Source organism: Choloepus didactylus, chromosome 3 (assembly GCF_015220235.1).
Source record: "Choloepus didactylus isolate mChoDid1 chromosome 3, mChoDid1.pri, whole genome shotgun sequence".
Classification (NCBI taxonomy): Eukaryota; Metazoa; Chordata; class Mammalia; order Pilosa; family Megalonychidae; genus Choloepus; species Choloepus didactylus.
Window position 1 is genome coordinate 172660511 of NC_051309.1, and position 11268 is coordinate 172671778.

General features: G+C 41.1%; 1 pseudogene; it reads right to left on the reverse strand.

The window, feature by feature from the left end:
- Nucleotides 1–8202: 8202 nt before the first annotated feature.
- On the reverse strand, nucleotides 8203–9639 carry LOC119528895 (annotated as a pseudogene).
- Nucleotides 9640–11268: the final 1629 nt, after the last annotated feature.

The window sequence follows — 11268 nt, forward strand, 5'->3', positions numbered from 1 at the left end:
TTATTAGAAGTTTTTCAGTACTATTTGACTTTTTAAATAATATACATAAATGTATCTATATGTTGAGGGGGTGTCTGGGTGTTTTTCTTTGATGACAAATAGTATATCTTTAAGTAGGCTCACCTGTGGATATTGTTAAAAATTCTATTTCTGTGCCTGACCATGTGAGATTCCAATCTAGTAAGTCTGCAGTGGGACTCAGAAAGCTGAATCATTAACTAGAACCTTGAGAAATTTAGATGCAGGTGTTCCATGGACCATACTTTGAAAAACATCACGCAGATCCCTGAAATTATACAAAAAATATTGTTAAGAATGTGCTTTTTTTGTGGAAAGTCCATATTTTCAGATTTTCTTTGACGTCCCAAATCAAAATGTTTAAAAATTACTATTCTATGTCCACCTGCCTACCTGCCTGACTTTCCTTCTTCCCTTCCTTCCTTCCATCGTTCCTTCCCTCCAAGGATAATTGAAATTCCATTAATTCAAGCCAAAAGTAGAGATAATAATTATTATAGTGAGTTAAACACTTTATAAAACTCATTAAATGATATAGACCAGAAAGCATTACCCAAATTTTCACTCCATTGCTTAGAATACTGAATAACCAATACCTGTGAATGCCAGCATATTACTACTGCAGTGTATTCAATATAAATTGTATGACTTGGAAAAGTTAATGTGAATCTACTGGCACCTACCAGTGAAGTTGACCAACCCTACAGTTAAGTTTTATTCAGTTAAAACAGCAGTGTTCCTACCTGGTCATTCAATGGTATATAGTGCCAGAAGTGTATGCTAGAGTCCAATTAGAAGAGTTTAATACAGGTATATACACAATATTGTACTTCATTCAACAATTTAATAACTTTATGGTACAAGCCAGCTTTTCCCAAACTTATTCAACCTTTCAACCTCCTAAAAATTACTTTTGTCTTTATAAAACATCATAGGAGTTCATGACATGATATGGATTAAAGTAGAAAGTAAAAAGTGGTATCAGATTAATTGCTGAATGGAATTAAATTTTGATTCATATGTTTTTTTAAACCTTAATCGTTAAGAAGCTAGAGAAATAAACTTGGTTTTATTAGTGAGAAAAAAATATAAAACACTTAGGTTTTGACCTCTTACCCTCTGCTAAATTAACTACTACCCCATCACCCACTTTCTATCTTCCAAACACTTGTTGAAATCTCTAATTCTTTTTCTCTCCCTTCCCTTTGTCTTTGTCCTTGTAGGTTGCCTTTTTTATTCTTTTGCTATCCTCTTAGTGGGGTTTGAAGAAGTGTGGGAAAATGCTTGTGGGCAAATCACTATTTGTAAGAGGAAGTCCAAAGTAGTTCTTGTAGAACAAACACTTAAGAGTCACTCTACAGAGCACAGTTGGTACTGGAATTCTGAACGATGATGACTGATAAACTGAATGAATGTGTGAACTAGATAAATTTATGAAGAATCAGTGATTTAAGACAGTGAACTGATGTTTGTTGAACTATTGACCTAGGGGGTTGTCAGATCCCAAAATAGAAATCTCCATCAAACAAACAAAAGAACATAAAAAATTAAAAAAAGAAAGATCACAAACTTGTTCATTGCAGCTATTTTGTCTAGCTAGGTTGTGGGATAGACATGTTTCTATTTTCATCTTTGTAATTTTCTACATTTTGTAAATTTTATGCACTGTGCATGACTACTGTTCGGGTGTTTATGAGTGTGGGAGAGAATTACTATGGAGGCAAAATAAAGCCTACAGACTCTGAAATATACAGATTAATCCAACAAGCTCTTATTGAATACTTCAACCAGAGGTACAGATATCAGAGACATTTGTAATAGGCAAGTGCTTCCTGAATCGTAACTTGAAAAGAAACTACTTTTTTAAAAAGTTTGGGTTGGGAGAAGGAAGTGTCTTATAGGAAATTTTTAAACTGAGAAGGAACAGTGTCATATCAGCATTTTACAATTTAATTTATTCAAAAAATATGTACTAGGTGCTATCTCACAGAATCCATGGAAGGTGCTGGAGATGCAAAGATCTGTAGTCTCCCGTCCCATCTCATTCTCAGAAAGAATCCACAGTCAAGGTGTGGTGGGTCTTGAAAACATTCAGCTCAGGGAAAGTATAGCTATCTTCATTTTGTAATTTAAAAGTTAACGTCTATGTAGAAGATTATCTTCATTGTTTACCCACCGATCATTTTCTCCACTCCCCTCCTCCATTTCTGAGGGTCGCAGTTTTGTTCCAATAACTATTCCCTGTGACTCAGGGAATATCCTCATTTGTCAAAGCCAATTATGGTAACACTATATCTCCCTTGCTAGTGACTGGAAACTGCATGACTTCTGAGAAAATGCAACACAGGGGAAGAGACCACCGCCATATTCTGCAGGACATTGTTGAGTCTGCACATAACCCCCGGGACTGCGGAGGCCTGAGGGGTATTCCATCACACAGAGGAAAGCAGAACCAAGAATAGAGCTAGAGAACAAGAATCAGAGCTCTGTCCTACCATGCTTGGGCCCTGTGCTACCTTTGGACTTTTTGTTTTTGTATTTATGAGGCAAAATATCCCTATATGTTTTAGCCATATAGAAGTTGGAGCTTCTGTTACTTATAGCAAAGTTCATCCTAAGTGATACAGTATGCTTTGTCTCAGGAAAGGGATTTAGAGTAAGGGGGAGATGAGAATAAAAGGAGATAGTATTTTAAACGTTCAGTGATTCAAAAGAACAAAATCCATGTTTGGACCATGATTCCCTACAGAACCACTCTAGTGATTCTCAGGTAAAAGGGTTTCAAGGTTAAGCCAGGGAATCTGGAGCAATAGTCTGAGCCCCATGGAAGATGAATTTCCTACAGAGGCTTATAACTGGACAGCAATGACCTTTTCTTCCTTGCTACGTAAATAAATGCAAACAATTCAGAAAGTCTTCCTCATCTAGTGATTACTACATAGAATTCTTTTGTGATGTTCTAGAGCTTACATGCAGCAGAAGCTGTGAAAATATTCATTAAATTAGTTAACAAATACATATTTGAGAAGACACCATGTGTCATGCACATTGGTCAACAGGACATAGTTCTTGATTGACAGGAATATATAGTTTAGTGGGATATAGAGATGTTTATATATATATAGGTTAATTACAAAATATGATAAGTGCTCTAAAGGAATAGAAAAGGGTGCTGTAACAAAAGCACTGGGGCAGAGTAGGGTCTTTAATTAAGAATGGGGATTAAGGAAGTCAGTGAATAAGTGACATTGAGAACTGAAAGATAAATAGGAGTTAATTTAAAAAAAGATTGTCAGGGTGGGGGTTAGAGGGCATTTCTGCCAGAGGAGGCTTGGTAGGAAAAAATGAAAGCACACCAATGTGGCTGGAGGATAGCAAGTAAGTGGAGGGTAGTTTGTGAGATGAGTTGGGAGAGGGAGTCAGGCACCTAATCATATGGGATTTTGTTGGCCATGCTAAAATGTTGGAAGTTGTTAAGTGCAATGGGAAATCATTAAAAAGTTTTACTCAAGGAAGAGACATGAAACAATTTACATTTTTAAGTGATCCCTGTGGCAGCTGCATGTGGAACAGATTAGAGATAGAGCCATGTGATGGTTAGGTTCATGTGTCAACTTGGCCAGCTGATAGTCCCCAGCTGTCTGGTCAAGCAAACACTGGCCTAACAATTGCTGCCAGGACATTTGTGGCTGGTTAATAAACCAACAGGCTATTAAATCATCAATCAATTGACTGCAGCTGTGACTGATGACTCACCAAAGGGCGTGTCTTCCACAATGAGAGAATGCAATTGGCTGGATTTAATCCAAATAATCAGTTGAAGACTTATAAGTGAGACAGATAGAGGACCTTCACTTCTTCGGCTGAGCAGCGAAATGTTTCCTGAGGAGTTTGCGAAGTTGCCGGTTCGTTTCCTGAGGAGTTCATTGGACGTCTTCCTTGGAGTTGACAGTTTGCTGACTGCTCTACAGAATTTGGACTCATGCATACCCACAGTTGCGTGAGTCACTTTTATAAATTTTATAGTCATAGGCACCTCTCATTGATTCTGTTTCCCTCGAGAACCCAAACTAATACAAATACAGATATTGCAGAAGTACAGGCAAGGGATGATGGTGTCTTGGACTAGGGTGGTAACAGTGATAAGGAGATAAATGGATGTGAGAAATATTTTGGATAATGAGAGAAAGAAAAGTGTTAAGAATGCTTCCTAGGTTTCAGGTTTAAACAAATGTGTGGAGGAAGGTGCCTTTTCTGAGATGGGGAGAAGGAAAGAGAAGTAGGTTTAGGAATGAGCAAAGATCAAGAATTCAGTTTGGGATTTCAGTAAAATATCCAGTTAGACACATCAATTGGATAGCTGGTTATAACAGTCTAGAAGAGAGGTCAAGATCAGAGGTAAAAGTTTAGGTGTCATCAACATTAGGTGGTGTGCCAGTTTGCTAATGCTGCCGTTTTGCAAAACACCAGAAATGGATTGGCTTTTGTAAAGGAGGGTTATTTGGTTATAAAGTTACAGTCTTAAGGCCATAAAGTGTCCAAGGTAAGGCATCAACTAGAGGGTACCTTCACTGGAGAAAGGTCACTGGCATCCGGAAAACCTCTGTTGGCTGGAAGTCACTTGGCTGGCATCTGCTTGCTTCCGGGTCACATTTCAAAATGGTGTTCTCCAAAATGTCAGCATCAGCTTTCAAAGACCATCTTCAAAATGTCTGTCACAGCTGCAGCACCAAGCTCCTTCTGTCTGAGCACTTATAGGGCTCCAGTGATTTAATTAAGACCCATGCTAAATGGACGGGGCCACACCTCCATGGAAATAATCTAATCAAAGTTATTATTGTGTGGGTCACATCTACATGGAAACAACCTAATCCAAAGATTCCAACCTAATCAACACTAACATTTCTGCTTCCACAAGATTTCATTAAAGAACATGGCGTTCGGGGGGATGTAATACATCCAAACTGGCACAGATGGCATGTAAAGTCACAGAATGGATGAGCGCACCAAGGGAGAGGAGGGAATACGGAATATGCTTTTGGCTTCAGATAATAAAGAAAAGAGAAGAGAAGCCATGAGGAATTCCCACATTTTAAAGGATGGAGAGAGGAGTCTGAGGGAGTAGCCAATAAGGTTGGTTAAAATTAGAAGAGGCCTAAAATACTAGCGGATGAGTGTTTCAGAAAGGAAGCAGTAGTCATTTGTATTGATTGGTTACTGCAAACAAGACAGGAAAATGCCCTTTGATTTCAGCACCATGGAGGTCATTGACTGCCATAGTGAGAATATCAGGTGAATTGAGTTCTGTTGCAAATATTCGAAGAATTGATTTCTAGAACCTTTATACCATAAGGGTCCATTGGACTCAATTTTAGATTTTGAGTTTCTTTTCTGGGAGGTTCTCACTATTTATAAGGATGGATATTTCTTGATTTTTATTCTTAAACTTACTCTTTTCAAAGAACAAAGAGCAAATTTACTTTTAAAAATAATAGAATAAAACCCATTCTATCTTGAAATTACCATGTGGATCCAATGGACCCTTTCATAACTCTAAACTACATTATGGGATTTTAAATTTTCTCTGGATTTAAACATTTTGCCACTTCATCATTATTATTTATTCCCAACTATGCTAGAAAAGATAAAAATAGTAAGAAAAGAGAAGAATGTCAGGATTGCCTGGAAGGTTGATTCAATAGGGAAATAAATCATCACTATTAGATAATCTTTCTACTTATCTAATTGCCTTCTCCAAAGTACTGCATCATCTGTTAAGATATAAAAGAAGTTTGGAGACATCATCTTTGTAGTGTTTTTTTTTAAAAACTTCTATTAACTACTTACGAGAATTCAGGATTGTTCATTTTCTATCCATAATGGCAAAGAAAGAAAATTGATAGATGAAATATTTCAGAAATAGTAAAAAAACAAAAAATCAGAAGATGAATGCAAAAGGGCAGATAGAAGCACTCTAGACTTTAATGATATCAGTGAAATTCATCATGTAAGTGAAATCACAGACTGTGAGTCTTCAGATGATATCCTGGATAAGTGTTCTCAAACTCCAGAACTGATGATTCAACAGCATATATTTAAGGTAAAAATGGAAATATGGTATAGTATTCTCATTTAGTCATTCAACAAGAATGATGTCATTATTCAGCATTTTGTAGTGAGAACCTGAACCATCCTAAAAAGTCATATGACATATCCTTTCATTTTTTATGATGTTTGTGCATCATATATATTTGATACAATTTGTATGTTGACAAATGCTGAAGGCAGGTGTGTATATAAAGGTTACTGGATGGAAATAGATGATGTCAACATGAAAAAATTCACTGAATTAATTCTAGTTGATGTTAATAATCTAAAATTTAAAATGTTATGAAGCTAAAAAGCAAAGGAGGTGGCTGTCCTCTCCTGAACAAAATTACGAGCAAGTTTTCATCACTTGCCTTTTTTTGATGCAAGTGCAAGAAGAAGCAAAAATAACGATAAGCTAGAACCATTAGAGATGTATTTGAAATCTGGAATCAATATTTACAAGATGATTGTGTTCCTTGTTCATTCATGTTGACTGATAAGTAGTTAAAAGGATATTGCCCATTTAGGATAAAATTCCTTCAAGTTCAGGAATATATGGAATAAAAAATCAAGTTTGCTATATTTAAATTCTTAAATTTTCTTTAAAAAGTATTTTTCACTATTCCTTTATTCTTGCTCCTGTAAATGATTTATAAAATGACTTAAAATATGAAAAAATAGAACTTGTCTATTGGTTTATTTGTCTCACATAACAAGCAATAGAAGACAGAAAACATGAGCCTCTTTTTACAGACTACTTTTCACTTCAGGTAATAGAAATATTATCTCACCTAATAGGGAAGGTTGAGGTAGGATGGAAGGTTTCATGGCTTAGTAAGTTCCTCAAGGACCCAGCTTGCTTCCTTCTCTTTGCTTTGTCATTCCCACTCCTGGTTTCATCCTCAGCCTGGTAGCAAGACTGCTGTAGTATAACATCTAGACATACAACATCCAAAGAAGAAAAAAAGACCACATCTTTCCCTATAACTCTCTTAAGAATGAGGAACTTTCCCAGAACCACTCTTCCCCTAACAGATTTGCCCTCTTGCCTCCATGGGTAACATTGTTTCACATGCCCATTCCTGAACTAATACCTTACAAAAGGAATGGGATTAACCTTAGATCATTCAAACCCACTCTAGCAGGGGTAGGGAGTGGGGTGGGTTAGGCGGTGATAATGTCAGTTTACCTCAAGGATCACAGCAGTCTGGGAGAGGGATGGATACCTGAACAAAATTGGGGTTCTGTTAGGAAGATATTGGGTGGGCAACAGTGTCCACTAGAGTCTAACTGTAGAAGCAAAACATGCACTCCTAAAACAATTTACAGAACACACACTGATTAACTGGGGAGTACTATCACCAGGATTCAGTGTGGAACACGATAATGAAGTCAGCCCTTTTACAATTCCCCCCTTCCCATCTTAATGTCAATCTCTCCTCTCCAAGCATTCAGGATATTGCTTTATTCCCTCCTCCTCTTGGTAGCTGCCTACGGGATCAACCAGCTGATAAATTTTTGCAAGATGGAGTGAGTGAGATGCGGTGAGTGTAGATGTAGAGTTGGGAGATGAGCCACATGACCATTGCTGCAGACCAAGACTATGACAAGCCTCGGGGATGAGGCAGTAACCAATGGATGACAGGCAAAAGATGGAATATTAGATAACGCCCTGAACAGACAAGGAGAAAAAATAATGAGATGGGTTAAGAGCTGCATCCTAGAATTTTGCTGGCTAGGATTTTTGTACACTTTTACAATCTAAAGCAAGAAGTGTGGCCAGAACCAGGATGAGGAAGAATGTGATGGTAAGGGGAAGCAAAGGGAGGAAAGGGAAAGAGGGGAACCTTTTTCAGTTCCTTTTTCGCCCCTAACTAAAGTTGTGTCCTTAATAGTTTTTTTTTTTTTTTTTTCAGTTGGCAGAGCCAGCTGAGGCTTTATTTCGGAAAAGATGAAATGGCTTCTAGATGGGGACATGGGCAAGAAGGGGTACCCCAGGTCTCCTGTTCCCTACACCCCCTGCACAGCTCCTTGTCCCCAGGCTCTGGTGCAGCACAGCAGGCGGGTGGGCCTGGGAGGGGCTGCAGTGGTAGTTCACTTGGGCAGGACATCAGACGACTCTGACACCAGCTTTCCATCGCGGGTCTCAATCTTCTTCACAACCACGGCCTTGGTGGAGCCAGTGCGGCTCCCACCAGAGCTGAAGGAGTAGTTGTTGCCAGTGCCTGCAAGGCCTCCAAAGACGGGGCTCAGTGGACCTGAGTAGTAGCCACTGGAAGTCTTCGTATGAATACTCATGTTCTGCATCCCAGATTCCAGCCGGCTCTCCTCGCCCTCCAGCAGCTTGCGGTAGGTGGCAATCTCGATGTCCAGGGCCAGCTTGACGCTCATCAGCTCCTGGTACTTACGCAGCTGCCACGCCGTGTCCTGCTTGGCCTGGTGCAGGGCAGCCTCCAGCTGGGCCAACTTGGCATTGGCGTCCTTAATGGCCAGCTCCCCACGCTGCTCGGCATCAGCATTGGCGGCCTCCAGGGAAGCCCTCTGGCCCTTCAGGCCCTCGATCTCAGCCTGGAGCCGGCTGATGGATCATCTCGGAGATCTCCGTCTTCGTCCGGCGGAGGTCATCCCCATGCTTCCCGGCCAGCGTCTGCAGCAGCTCGTACTTGATCTGGTACATGCTCTCGGTCTCAGCCCGGCTGCGGTGGGCGATTTCCTCATACTGGGCCTTGACCTCGGCGATGATGCCGTTCAGGTCCAGGGAGCGGCTGTTGTCCATGGAGAGGATCATGGACGTGTCCGAGATCTGGGCCTGCAGCTCACGGATCTCCGCTTCGTATAGCTGCCTGAGGAAGTTAATCTCATCGGTCAGCCCTTCCAGGCGGGACTCCAGCTCCACTTTGTTCATGTAAGCTTCATCCACATCCTTCTTGATGAGGACAAATTCATTCTCCATCTCTGTTCGCTTGTTGATCTCATCCTCGTACTTACTCTTGAAGTCTTCCACCAGCCCCTGCATGTTGCCAAGCTCCGCCTCCAGCTTCGGCTTCTCCTGGCTCAGCGCCTCGTGCTGCCGCCGAAGGTTGTTGATGTAGCTCTCAACCAAGTTGTCCATTTTGCTCCCAGCAGTCTTCTGCTGCTGCAGGAGGCTCCACTTGGTCTCCAGCATCTTGTTCTGCTGCTCCAGGAACCGCACCTTGTCGATGAAGGATGCAAACTTGTTGTTGAGGGTCTTGATCTGCTCCTTCTCCTGCATCCGCAAGGCCTGGATGTTGGGGTCCACCTCCAGCTTAAGGGGGCTCAGCAGGCTCTGGTTCAACGTGACGGCTGTGATGCCCCCTGCACTCCCTGCCCCTGCATAGCCCCCCATCAGACCCATGCTGGCGCCCAGGTTGCCCCGGAAGCTGCTGCCGCCTCTGCCCACCCGAGAGTAAGAGCTGACGCGGCTGCCGGGCCCACTCGTGTAAGAGAGGCTGCTGAAGGTCCAGGGCCGGAGGACACCTTGTAGGATTTCTGGGTGACCCTGATGGACATAGTGGAGGCTGAAGAAGTGGGCAAGCGGGTCACACCAGAAATCGGAGAAGGAACCGAGGACTGCTGCTTCTGGGTTGGGGCCCTTAATAGTTTTAAATGATGCACTCTCTCTACAGTTTCTCAGTCAGGACCAAAATTCAAGATGATGTCTGGGGAAGGCCATGATTTTTTTTAATTAAATTCAGTTTTATTGAGATAATCACATACAATACAATCATCCATAGTGTACAATCAATTGTTCACAGTACCATCATATAGTTGTGCATTCATCACCCCAATCTATTTTTGAACATTTTCATTACACCAGAAAGAATCAGAATAAGAATAAAAAATAAAAGTAAAAAAACACACCCAAACCATCCCCCCATCCCACCCTATTTTTCATTTAGTTTTGTCCCCATTTTTTTCTACTCACCCATCCATACACTGGATAAAGGGGCTGCGATCCACAAGGTTTTCACAATCACACTGTTACCTAAGCTACATTGTTATACGCTCATCTTCAACAGTCAAGGCTACTGGGTTGGAGTTTGATAGTTTCAGGTATTTACTTCCAGCTATTCCAATACATTAAAACCTAAAGACGGTTATCTATACAGTGCATAAGAATGTCCACCAGAGTGACCTCTCGAGTGCATTTGAAATCGCTTAGCCACCGAAGCTTCACTTTGTTTCATCTCACATCCCCCTTTTGGTCAAGAAGGTGTTCTCAATCCCACGATGCCGGGTTCAGACTCATCCCTGGGAGTCATATCCTGCATTGCCAGGGAGATTTACACCCCTGGGAGTCAGGTCCCACGTAGGGGAGAGGACAGTGAGTTCACTGCTGAGGTGGCTTAGCTAGAGAGAGATGGCCACATCTGAGCAACAAAGAGGTACTCAGGGGAGACTCTTAGGCACAGTTACAAGCCGGTTTAGCCTCTCCTTTGCAGTAACGAGCTTCATAAGGGCAAGCCCCAAGCCATCAGTCCTCAGAGTTTGTGAGAACATCAGCAACAATCCAGGTAAGGAAGTCCAACACTTTTGCATTTTCCCCCAGCTCCTCAGGGGAGGCCATGATTTTTTAATTGCCTCTTTTGGATGACCCTGCACATGTGGACTGGGTTGTGACTGAAACAGTCATTGGAGGTAAGGAACAAGAGACACCTGGCCAAATTCTTCTTCAATTTGCAGTTATAAAAGCTCCTAGGTATGTAGAGTGTACACAGATTTTAGTTTGGAGAATAAGGGACTTTTTCTGACCCAGGATGGAGTAGGTAGGGTGGTATGTTGCCTTAACAAAGACACAACAGACAAGGTCAACACCTACTACATGGGATACTGACCAATACTGGCAGCCCCAGGAGGCTGAGTCCCCCAGGGAAACAGAGAGAAACAGCAACGTTGTGATTCAGAATTCTATGTACACTCAGTTGTGGGGAATGGTTGCTTACCAGTCTGAATACCTAATCCATCATTTTAACAGTAAAAATTTGAAGTGAAAAAATAGAGTTTCAGTTTCTATCACATTTCTCTTACCTTTATGAAATTTCAGCATGAGGCTAGTGTCCTAACAAGACTAGAATCCTATGCAATAAAAATTGATCATGCAAATCACAGTAGGGTCCAGAACAGATATTTTGAATTTTT